Source organism: Corvus kubaryi, unplaced genomic scaffold, assembly GCF_017639235.1.
Source record: "Corvus kubaryi isolate FWS band 111438036 unplaced genomic scaffold, C.kubaryi_AGA036_p1.0 37300, whole genome shotgun sequence".
Lineage (NCBI taxonomy): Eukaryota > Metazoa > Chordata > Aves > Passeriformes > Corvidae > Corvus > Corvus kubaryi.
In genome coordinates, this window is record NW_024581093.1 from 12,948,749 (window position 1) to 12,959,056 (window position 10,308).

The 10,308-nt window shown below is 39.1% G+C and overlaps 1 long non-coding RNA gene across 1 annotated transcript; it reads left to right on the forward strand.

Annotated features, from left to right (window-relative positions):
- The first annotated feature begins 413 nt into the window (after nucleotides 1-413).
- On the forward strand, nucleotides 414-4,882 carry LOC121664032. Its single transcript, XR_006015851.1, has 3 exons — nucleotides 414-600; nucleotides 2,257-2,433; nucleotides 4,755-4,882. It is a non-coding gene; the product is annotated as an uncharacterized LOC121664032 (long non-coding RNA).
- The last annotated feature ends 5,426 nt before the right edge of the window (nucleotides 4,883-10,308 follow it).

The window sequence follows — 10,308 nt, forward strand, 5'->3', positions numbered from 1 at the left end:
CATGTGGGTATTCAGTTCTCTGGTGTTCCCATAGGAATCTTTACATATAATGAAACATTATTTAATCTCTTACGTAGGCTTGGGTTAGATGATCCAAGTGTTTATTTTTAGTATTTTATTTAGTTAACCATACTCTTCAAAGATTTAGGCACAAAAAGAATAATATCTTCTTTTTCCCTTTCCTTTTTTCAAGGATACATAACAGAATATGGGTCTGAAGTATTTACTTACAATTTTCTGCACATTTTTCTTTTAAAATCTTCTCCAGTACTGAGACATAGGAGCTATGTGGGGAAAAGAATCACAATTTGCACTTACAGCAAGCTTAAAGTCCTCTGCCAGTGGGTGGATATTAGCCCTTTCCCTAAACTTTGAAGTCTCAGTGGTTATACTGCTCATCATTACCATGTTCTTTTAAAAGAAGTAGGTTATTAGAATATGTTAATATTTTGTGAGTTCACAGACAGCAAAGGAATGTCTAAGCTGGAGTCCAGAGTGTGCATTTTTCTTGAGCAATCTTTATGGCTTGACTTCAGGGGCCCTCTTCTCTCACTAGAGGCATCAAAGTGTTTCCTGTCCCGAGAACTTCCCAGTATCATGGTAAGAAAAATTTCATTCTCATCCTTGTTTCAGTACTGCTAAGGAGATGGTTAGTGAAGAGTTCCAGAAAACCTGGAAGTATTTTGAATATCTCAGGTGGGTTTTGAGTTAGCAATACCCCACTGAAAGTGTTAATGTATACATTTCAATTAGTTTTAAAAACATGTACATGATCAGATGGCTGCATCTTTGCTCACTCTGTGCATATATACGCTAAATTGTTTAAAACTCTGCAGCTCAAGCTTTCTGAGGATGTCCAGTCCTTATAATTTTTACAGTACACCTAGAAATATTTCTGCCTGACCAGTATTAAACAATGCTGCCTGTGTCATTCCTTTTCCCCTCCATGTATAGCTCTGCTTGCAAAACAGTTTCAGCTGTGTTTGACAAAATATGAAAGTCTCAAAAATATGAAGCAGCACAGTTATGTCCCAGCAGCACCATGGGGTGCTAGAAAGTATTTCCTTGATATGGCAGCAACCTAAAGACAGCAGGTGATGGATGTGAATTTTGCCAAGCCTGGCAGCTTACAAGTATGATTAGCAGCAGGTAATTCCTGCATAACTTCAGAAAATGCACATTAGTAAAAGATAAGTTGAATTTCCCATCCATGGAGATAAGTTTCAGCTGGTGTTCATGCATAACCAGGGAAGCTGTGTCTCACTCTAGGTTTGGATTCTGTGGGGACTGAGAAAACAGGAGTTTAGGATGTGACTTCCCCATAACCCAGCTAAATATGCTGTGAGCCCCAGGAAAGCCCATGGTTTGTTTTGGAACAGCAGTTTAATTTTATTTTTCTGAGCTTTATCTATGTTCTCCTTGAGATTCCTTTTTTTACCTGTGCTGCCATTTGTTGATATCACCTTTCACAGCTTCCCTCATCCTGTTAAGTTATGCTATTTGATGTTTTAAAAATACTCTGAGTCCAAAAAAAGGAAAAGTAGAAAGTAAAATGGAATAAACATGTCAGTTCAACTTCTTTTCATCTCAGCTGTTTGTCCTGGGTACTGCCGGACACCCAGCCTAGAGTTCCAGAAAGCTATGCAACCCCAGATTAGGGCAATTTTCAACATATCTGTATTTTAGACTTAGGTGATGATCCTGGCTGACAAATATATATACAGCAAAACAGATGAGGCATAAACATCATGCAGAGAAAATCCCATTCAATCATTAATAATGGTGGCTTAATCATGCCTGACCACTGTTAGTGCTTGCAGCGTACTGAGGGCATTAAACAGGTTCTTAGCTAGGTCAGCTTGCATATATTCTCTAGATCTTTGATAGAGATGGAAGCACACAGGGAATGTTTGTGTAATACCAAATCTATTTTTTTAAAAACACCATTAATTATTTGTCTAATATAAATCTAAAAACTTTGTCACTACAGTATGGACAAATGGGTTTGTGCATGGGAATATAGTTTTATTTTAAAGTTTAAGTCAAATGTTTACCTCAGAGGATCAGAAAAAAAGTTTCTGGCCTGGAAAAGTATAGAAACATCTAGTAGGTTGTATTTGCTTGGAATGTTACTGTTCTCTTAGGAGGCTGGATTTTGATGGTATCAGTACTGACCTTAATTACTCTTGTGATATGAAACTGTTTTTAACAAATTTTCATTCATCATTATAAGGAATTATCTTCCTTCCCCTACAGATCATTCAAGATAAAATGGAATCCAGTTATTTTGCAGTATAACAAATGTTCTAAGTATATCACTTAGTGCCAGGTGTTAAACAACCTTAAGCACCTTAATTACTTCAGCTGTTCTCAGATGCTGCTCCCAGGAAATGTACCTTGAGAAGAAGATAGAACAGGAATCTCTTACTGAAGGTGAGTACTTTTTGCTTGACCAATGCCCAGATGTTGTATCTGAACTCATAAACATGGACCTGAAGTATCTTCTTTTGTGATTTGATTTCACAAAACCGAACTCTGGTGATATTCTGCTTTCATGTAAATATGGCATGTAGATGCTGAACCAGAAGTAACTTTCATAGGAATTCTGTACCCTGCTTCATCATTCTTCTTATCAAGTTTCACTGGAGAACATAACAGATGTTCTGATTTCTGATGACATTGTACCTTTTCAGCCTCCAAAAAACGTTCACTTGATGAAAATCCATAGGTGTCCAGGTTTCACTTTTTCTACTGCTTGCCTTTTTTTTTTTTTTTTTTCTGATGAGTGAAAATTCAATATCTTACTCCAAAAGTGAAAAGTAACTTTTTACAATATCTGCACTTAGAAATGTAATTCAAGTAAGAAAGTTTGGCAGTACAGCAGCTCTTATGAAAGAAAAGAAACAAGATTGAATTACCAGAGAAAGAAATGGGGACATTTCACTGAACCGGGTCCAAACAATGTGTTGGTGTTGCTCTTCCCAGGCTTTGTTGTGTTTATATTATGGGATAGCTTTTGCAGGCATCAAGGAATAAAAGTGCCACCAAACACTATAACCCAGTCAGGGTTTCAGCTGAGCTAAACTTTGCCTATTCTTTCTCTGCAGTTAGGAGAACACCTTCAAGGCCAGGCTGGATGGGGCTCTGAGCAGCCTGTTCTAGTGGAAGGTGTCCCTGCCCAAGGAGGGTTGGAATGAGATGATCTTCAAGGTCCCTTCCAGCCCAAGCTATTCTATGATTCTATGAAAACGCCTCATTTTGAAAGCTGTAATTATAAAACGCTACACAAATGCTTTCAAAAGCAATCTGTAGGAACTGAATCCTTGGCAATTTCTTGTGTAAATCACAGTATGTACTGATTTTGCAATTTATGGTTTAATAGGACTTTCAAGATATTTCAGTTCTCAGTCTGGCATATTTTATATTTAAAATGAAACCTTTTTTTTGTGGTTCTCTATCAGATCACCATTGTTTTCTACGTGCATTTTCCACAAAATTCCCTAGAGTTACTTAGACAATACTAAAGGTTTCCTCATTGCAGCAGTTATCCTGTGCTTTATGGCAAAGCTTTCGAAGTCATGACGGGGTAGGCTGGCACTCAACTCCATCTAACATAATGTCATTCATGTTTCTGAAATCTCCTCATTAACATTTTATCTCCACAGAAGCCCTCTTGGAATATTTTGTTTCTCTAACTGTATGGGGCTTATGACTCTTTGTGTAATTCTTCTTTCAGAAGAGTAATTTCTTCTGTTTTGTGTGTGCAAGGAGTATGCATTTGTTTTATCTTCATGATATTAATGAAAGACTGGAAGATAACTTGCAATTGTTTTCAGTCATTGGAAGTGAACAACAGTTGGTGAACTAAATGTGACATAGTATTTTTGGCAGTATTTTAGAACGTTTTACGCAACTCTGGAAACGTATGTGGCCATTTAATAGCATAAGTGTCAGGGCTTTAGAGCTCCTCGAAGTGTGTGTTACAGAATTCCACTGATAACACTGTGTTTCTGTTGGAAAAAACATCCTTTCTCCAGGGAAGATACAAAGGTTAATTTCTAAGAGCAATGTATTTTTCACGTTTATAGCATATCAACAAACATGTTAATTATAACGTTTTATAATTAACGCTCAGAATGATTTAAATATTTTACTTGGATATATTTCTGTCTTAGGGCTTTTTCTGGACTGCTGATTTGCTGTTCTTTATGAGAGCTTGTAATTGCTGTCTGAGCTGCCTGCCTTGGTTTATGACCTTACAGTGCATCATGGCTGTTCATGTGAGAGATAGAAATAGGTATCCAAATTACCAGTGCTCAATGCCCATTCCCATGATTTTGCTATAAAGTGTAGACTGAAAAGATCTTTTAATTCTGTATAATCACCACTGTAAATTGTTACAGGGTTCCATGGTATTCGCTCACCCTGTTAATGTGCTTCATGTTTTCCTTCAAAAATAAAGAAGAATCCTGGGATCTCTTCGTGGGGAATATTGTAGCCCATTCTTATTTGGTTCCCACTGTGGGCTCCTTAAGTATACCCAAGTGACTGACTTCATTTTAAACTCTGTCGGAGCAGCATTTTCCATATAATCTTTTTGACCAGATTTGATCCTAGAGAGCTTTGATGAAGCTACTAATTAGTTTTTTGATTCATCTGTGTTTAGGAAAGAGAGATTTATTATAGTAGCACCCGCTTGTGCCACTGATAATTAAAAGACTGTCAGCATTTTCATTATGTAACTCGTCTTGCAGCAGAGAATCCCTCCCCATCTGACACTTTGGATTATTTGTGAATGACTCTGGCACTCTGAAGGACTTGCCACTTAGGCTAAAATGGACTGAAAACAGCATTCCCATGAACCATTCCAGCCATCACTGCTGTGAGGCAAGCACAGCCTTTCACTTGTCTCTCCTGGAAAAAACAGAAGAAATTGAAAAATCAGGACCAGACCCTCCATATTTGGAATTTGTGTGGGGGGTATTTTTTTAATTAGGAAACAAATCTGTGCTGCACATAAATTAAAAAACCCAACAAAATAAGAAATAGATTCCCCATTTTTAGAAGTTCAGCCTTGTGTATCTTCTTCATAAATATATAGAAATAATCTGGTTTTGCCTTGAAAGGAATTTTTAAACCCTGAGAGTTTTGTCAATTGCTGGACCCTGCATTCCTCAATTTTGGCACATGATCTGCTGGCAGCATGTTATATATCTGCTTTTTAAAATCTGATTTTCCAAAATGCACATATGCCCTTTGCTCAGCCTAAAATGTGAGTGCAGTTAATCTGTATTCAATTTAGGGCTGCCCCTGGCTATTCCCATGTGTGAAAAAACTCAGTTCACACAGGGTAGGTGATTCTCCATGGGGTTCAAATCCCACACATTTACCACATTGTATTAGAAAGGAAAACATTTACAGGTTATCTAAAATTATCAGCAATTCTGATTCTGCAGCAATCTACAAAATTGGACTGTGACCTATGAGAATGAAAATCTTTCTTTCTGTAATGAGATATTTTGGTGTTTTTCTGTGCCTTCCTAAAAGCCCAAGGTGAATCCATGTCTCCTCATGTGACTTACTCCAGAAGCAGCTCTCAGTGTTGCAGGCAAGGCTCTAATACACTCCTTTGAAAATTTATGTATGTTTTATAACAAGAAGGTAGAGCACACTCACCTCACAGACAATATAAATTTTACTGCATAACAATAATTCAGTTTCTTTTCTTTTAAAGACTCTTGAAGCAATACATTATTTTTACTTGGCTGTCAGGGCTTTTTATATTTATAAAAGTGAGATGGCAGGGGAGGAAATGGGATTGTATTAGACCTCTACTTGCATTTATGCATTTGTGAAATACCATATGCATGGTTTATAAATTCTGTTAAATCAAATTCCTACCACTTATCACAACATAAATTTATTTTTTATATCTAGTCTCTGTGACTTTTCTAAAGGGACTTCTTCTCCCTCTTCATTTATTTTATAATTTTCTCTATTGATAAATCTGCTGGCAGAAATAGTAGCTTCTCATCAACTTTCTCCATCCTATAAATTATTTTTTTAATAAGCAGCTTTTAATGATCATCTTTAATGGAAACCAAATAGCAATGTTTTATAATTGGGGAAAAAAACCTGAAGCAGTTGCTGTGTGTTCTGTCACACTGCTCCAGCTATGGAGATCTTGGCCTTTGGAGGGCAATGACAACTCTACTGTTTTGAGTTCTAGGAAAACCATAACACATAACACACTTCATGTCAGTGCTTGTCAGAAGGGAGAGAAGGAGAAGCCCTTGCCTTTGGACTAGTAAATTTAAATTGTGAGCCACTCCATTTTCTCAGTTGTCTTTCATCTGGAAGATTTGTTTTCTGCTGAGCCACATCAGCTCTTTGCTAAGTCCCTGGATCTTCAGCATAAGAGAGAAAATTGTCTTTTAAATACCTTCTCTGTCTTCCCATTCCCCAGAAAGCAAGCAGGTTGTAGTGGATTGTTATGGGTGTGTTTAGCCATACAGAGCTTAAAATCAAAGTATGATATTAATGTGTTCTGGAATAATTGTTTTCTTACATTATAAATACAATCTACTAACAAAAGACAATTAGTATTTTCACATTTTTTGAAGAAGTAAAATGCAATTAAAACCACACATGCATTTTCAGTTGCCCAGTACAAAGAAAAATTACCATTTTAATGCAATGTGGCCATCAAATTCAGAGGAGACAGGAGATGACATCTGCAGGAGTCACTTGAGGGAAGTAACGTGTTACAGGCTTGGTGGATTTTAATGTTGTTACTTTTCTTGTTAAAATCCCCTGCTACCACATGGCTGGGCTTAATTAATGGTTTTGAATATTGCTGAACTTCAAAGACTGGGAGGTGCTTTCAGATCTGATATGTAAAAATGAGAAATGATGTTGGAAGTTATTCTCAATCAGATAGAACACACACTTACTGTCTTATTATTGTAGTGTAATATATCATCAAAGAACAGATAAACAAACCTCTTCTGATTAGTTTCCACCTCATTTATCTACTTTGTACAAATTAACTATTGTCCTTGACATCTAGAGGTGAAACAGTCAAATTTGAGTACTTACAGGCAATAATAATGATATTCTGTGTATATAAACTCTTTCCTGGTTTTGCACATCACAAATATTTTTTTAAGTAAGTGGTTTTATTATGTGTGAAATAGTTCATAATCCCACTCTCCTTTCTTCTTGCCTCTTGTAGTTTATTGTCATAGAATAGGAATATACACATGACTTAAGCTACAAAATTGCTTTTGTACAGTAATGAGCTACTTCTGGCCCGAACAAAACATTGGCTAGTCAGGCAAGGCCACATTACCCACTAATGGGGTGGAATGAGGGGCATATTCTATCCAATTTCAACTAGTAGTAGGTATTTTCAGTGGATAAGATGTAATTACTCCAAAAGGTACAGTGAGCCATGCCTGTGGGATATAGAATTATGTCTTGGTGGCTCCAAACTGATGTTTATGTCTTGTCCACCAGGGTGGTGCCCCTGGCTGTGTGTCAGAATGGATGCTGAGTGCCCAGCACCCCCTCACAACACTCACCTGCCTCCTCCTACCAGTGCTCTATCTCCAGTACCATTCCAAAAGTCTCTAATTTTTGGAGCACATTTCTTGGGCTGCCTATCTTATGGCCATTAAAGATTGAATTTCCATCTGGTGTTAAAAATTATTTGAAAAAATGCTTATACTGAAATTCAGTGAATTTATCCACCCTTCTGCTTAATGAATTTAAATGTATGATTCTATGCCAAAGTAGTTTAGAATGCACATAATTCCATAATTTACATGGTGCATCTCTGGAAATATGGCCATCTTTGACTCAGAAGACAGTATTGCAAAAACAGCAGAACAGGCATTGCTTTGTGCTAACCAATAATTCCAAGGAAAAGATCATGTACTGGAATGCAGTCCAGAAGCTTAAAGATGTTTCTTTCACCCTGAGTGGGAAGTGGCAAACATGGATTTCAAAGAAATGCTGCCAGCACCAATCCAGAATTGTCAAAATGGATCCTTGAAATACAGTGGTCTGAAGGGGCTGCCCTATGACTTGGAGACTTCAGCATGACCAGATCTGTTTTGGCTTGTACACATTGAGCAAGGGCAGTCACTTTAATTAGTGTGTGAGTCAGAGGATGTAGAAAAATCTAGGACTAGTGTCTTGTGTTAAAACTTGAAGGCTATTGTAAAAACCTTATTTTTGCCAAAATTCTATTTTGGCAGTAAAATGTAATGAGCAGGTACAGATAGGATGTATCTTTTGCATATTCTGTACAACTTCAGAGTATAATTTATGCTTCATTTTATTGAGGCCTGGAGTATGTGTACCTGCACATGCTTATATTGAGCAGAAAAACCAATACTTTCTTTTAGTGGTGTAGAAACTGCTTGAAAGAAGTGTATTTTAGATCTAATCCTTCTTCAAAGTTATTAGGCCTTTTAAAATTAATTAAATGTAAGTTAGATCGAAGATGATACTTATCACAATTTCCTTCACTGTATTTGCCTGTAAAGGGAGATTTGGTTTCACAGGAACTGGTGATTTTTATTACTGTTATCTAGACTTGTTTGTGGGCAGGATTTTTCCTGTGAGAATTGTCCAATTCTTTCTCTGATAGCAATGGGAACGACAATTGGATGTAGAGACCATACTCAGGGTGATGCTCTGCCCCCAAACCAGGCAGGGGCTGTGGGGCTGTGGTCGGTCTGTAGCAGTTCCTCACTGCCCCCCTCTCCTCACACTTTTCTCCTGCTTTAATGGAAGTCCTGTCCAAACAGCACAGCTCCTTTGGGAACTATCCACCTCCTGTGGCTGCTGTGGGGCTGTCCATGGGCTGAAGTGGGGTGTCTGTTCCACTGTGGTCTCCCCACAGGCTGCAGGGCAATCCCTGCTCTGGCCCCTGGACCTCCTTGTCTACCTCCTTGTCCACCTCCTTGTCCACCTCCTTGTCCAACCTCGATGCTCAAAGTTGCCCAGTTCCTCACACAGTTTGTCCTGCTGCTCTTCACACTGCTCCTAATGCTGCTCTTTACACTTTCCCTCCTGTTTTCCCCTCACTGCAGGCAGTTTTGCCCTTTCTCACACACATTCCCACCGTCCCTCTTCCTCATATCGTATTTAAATGTACCTCAGGGAAGATTGAGCACAGATTGACTCTGGGCATTCAACCAAATGATTGATGCTCACTTTAAATTGCTTTGCACTTTATCTCCTCTCATAGATTCTTGACAGTAGTTTAGGACTCACTTGCATTTCTCTTGAGTGGTAAAAAAAGCAGAAAAACAAAAAAAAAAGGAGAAAGAAAAGTCCTACATGAAAAGTCCTACATGAAAAGTCACATTTCTTATCTGTACATGTAGTTCCTGAGAATGGGATATAGATGGCTGGACCTGCACAGATGGGATTTTTGTGGAGTGTCATAGGTTAGCAAGCATAGTCCCGGAAGGGACGTCCTTGCTAAGGGGTGCTTACAGTTTCCTCTGGGAACTGATAGAACCTATCAGCTGGCCAGTTTGAATATGGACAATTCTCTTAGCCACTTAAAGTTGTGATCACCTCTGTGATCCACATTTAAGAATAGGCAAACTCCCCCTCCAAGCTCTCTCTCGTTTCTGGCGCTGGGACAGGTGGCTGCGGGCCCCGTGTGGGGGCCAGCGGGCCCGGCCAGGCCCTGCTTGGGCCAGGCCGGGCCGGGCCACGGCCATCCTGAAGCCATGGACCTGTTCCAGCCGTGGAACCCCCCCCCACTGCCTTGCCGTGGGCAGCCGGAGCGGCTCGGCTCTCCCCCCTCTCCACTTCGATAAGAAAAATTCAACATTCCAGCTGCAAAGCTGCAAGGCCGAGGTGAGATTAACCCTTTTACTGCTGTGAAGAGCTGAAAACCTGAGGGAAGAGAGAGAGGAGATGCTTAAAGCTGAAATTCTGTTGTGAAGCTATGATATATCAGAGTATCCTGTTGTAATTTCATGAAGATATGGGGGGTGGAGTGTTCAACTCGTGAGCAAAAGCACCTGCGCTGAGATAGGCAGATGCTGACGCAGCTGTAATTTCATGAGAAGTTTGGACAGGGAGAGATGAACCAGATGAGGACTTTTGCTCCAAACGGGAAAGGAGAAAACCTCAGTCCGTAGAGATGAACCAGATGAGGACTTTTGCTCCAAATGGGAAAGGAGAAAACCTCAGTCCCTAGAGATGCTCCTAGAGATAGTCCTAACGATGAAGATGATGAAGACCCTTTGCTCCCAGGGAAGGAGAAGGGCCTCTGTTTTT